We start from the raw sequence: 2,645 nt of genomic DNA on the forward strand, positions 1-2,645 counted from the left end.
GCTGTAAGATGATAAAGATAAGGTTTGCTGCTGCTTAAGTTTTGTGATGCAAACAGGTAGTGCTGCATAATTTGATGTAGTTTGGATAATGTTTGGCTATGTAGCAAAAGGGGCCAGAAGTGGAGAAGTGCAATGTACTGTGCTTTGAAACCCTGTTTAGCTTCAGTGAGAGCTGCAGCTGTGCAGCACCTCAGAAGATTAAATTTTGGTCAGTAACTTGGAGCCCTGGTTCTGTCCTGAGTACCCAAGATGGACACAAGGTAAACTGAGGATAACCAAAGAGATTATTTTTCTCTAACTGGTGGGGAAAAAATGTGTGAAATAGTTTGTATCTGCTATGCAGCTCCAGCATCAGGGACCGGGTTGTGTTCAAGCAGTGGATTTCTGGGCCACCCAAAGACCCAGTGCAGCTCTGTTGAATTTTATGTAGGACAAATGGTTCCCCTGTGTCCAGCTGCTCTGTTTCTTACTTTTTGCAACAGAAAACAGAACTACAAATAGGGAGGCTGCAATGACCTATAACTGTGTAATGTCATATGGTCAGAGAGAAAAGGACTAAATCTACACAAACTTAGAAAAACATTGGTGGAAAGACCTCACCTCGTAAAATGACTATCACTTCTGACAATGGAATTTGTTTTTTTGCTCTACAGTGTTGGTAATACAAAAGCAAATGGACTTTCTGCTAGTGTTCTGTCACTTTTCATAGGGTAGCATACTGATCATAAGACACTTCAAAAATATTTTCCGTATATATTACTAAATGTAGGTGTTGGCATTCTGCATCAGTAATTGTGCTCTCGATGCTGTTCCATTATGAAAGAGACAAGAGGGAACTCCAGCTCTGTGAATTTAGTGTTAGGTATTACCAATAGGAATAGGATAGGAATTTACCTTGCTGTGGGCTCAGTCTACCTGTTTTCTCTCTCTCTGTGGGTGTTGGAGTATGTTAGGAGATGGAAATCCATCGGTAACTTTGGGCTGGCATACCTCTGGATCCCTAACCAGTTCTTAGTGAAGCAGGCACTATATTGCTACAGTTCACACCAGAGCCAAGGGACAGAAAAAAGTTGAGAATCGGAGAGTCATAACTGGCTTTTTGAAGCTCCGTATTTTCTGTGCCAAACATATGCTGGTATAGAAGAGAGCCTGATTCTAAATACCAAAGTGTGGGCAAGATTTAACTAACGTTTTCTTTATGAGAAACCAAATCTCTAAACTGTTGCTACATTTCACTGTATATGATGTGTATATAGGGCGGGATAAATGGACCTATCAGTATGGAACTGTATTGTAGCAGCTTATAAATGCTGACATAATCCCAAGAATAAAAATAAAGGTTGCTGTAACTTCGCATGTAGCATATATTGTGTTCTGCTCCAAAGCATGTGTATATTTCTACGATTAAAGATCTGTGGACTGAAATGTGCAAAAAGACAACTTTGAATCTCAAATTTAGTACTAGATGTTTGTTATCAAACTGATTATATTTGACAGGAGCATAAATACATTTTTAAAGACTACAGGGCATACATGTACCACTGAACAAAGTATTTAAATGTCTATAAATGATAACTACAGTACTGTAAAGACTTCTTGGTGTTAACCTTAAATTATTTTCAGTTTTTGTTTATCTTGGCTGTTACAATGAAGTGTTTGCAGCATTTACACTTTGTATATAGACATAAATAAGTTTCTTCACCATTTATAGACAGAAGTGTTTCATAATTGTTTACTTCTATTCTGGCAGTGTGTCTGGTCTTTGTTACCATTAGAAAGGCATGTGCAAACACTTCTGGAGGGTTTTGATCGGGTAAATCATTCCCAATACAGATGTTACTTTTGAATAATTGAGTACAATTAATGTCTGCCTTTGGTAGCCTGTCATATTTTGAAGTCAAAAGTGGTGGTGTGGATTCCTGATTTGTTTTTCATACTTTTATTTGTGACACTGTCAATGTACTGTGACCCTCAGAGAAGTATCCAAAATACTGTTACAGCAATTGTATGTCTTGTTCTCTTTTCTCCTGCTGTCAGATTGTTCACTTTTTTTTCATGTCCTACTTCCCCTAAGAAAACTAGGACTAAGCTGAGTGATGTGTACGCACAAGTATACAGACTGGCTTACCTGAGAAAACTTTCTAAGTTAAAGTGCTTTGTGTGTTTTATGTTGAACTTGTACGTTATGTGGATGTTACAAACTGATTCAAATTTCCAAGGTGCAGAGTTACCTCTAGTTTTAATGCAATTCTTAAGAAAGGGAGTCAAATATGTATGGTGTATTAAACCTCTCTTCKCTGGCATCCTTTTGAGGCTACCTTTGAGAAAGCCTTGACACGCAGGAGATGCAAAGTAGTTTTCAGGTGGTATAATGCGTTGCAAGGCTTAGGTACTTGTGTTTATTTTATTATTATTTTTTCTTTTTTTCTTTTCCTGTGCTTAATGGAGGGAGATGCACTTTCCCAAAGCGTTGCTAGCAGAGGGCATGTGCGGTGCACGGTCCCTCGGGTGAAAAACATGAACGTGGGGGCATGCGGCGGGGCCGGGGGAGGCCCCAGCGCGGACGCGGCGCCCGCGCTGCCGCTCTGCCCACCGCGGGGGCCAGCGGAGCGGGCGCAGGGGCCGGGCCCGGCGGCCGCCGCCGC

This window comes from Apteryx rowi, unplaced genomic scaffold, assembly GCF_003343035.1.
Source record: "Apteryx rowi isolate R43461 unplaced genomic scaffold, aptRow1 scaffold_41, whole genome shotgun sequence".
Lineage (NCBI taxonomy): Eukaryota > Metazoa > Chordata > Aves > Apterygiformes > Apterygidae > Apteryx > Apteryx rowi.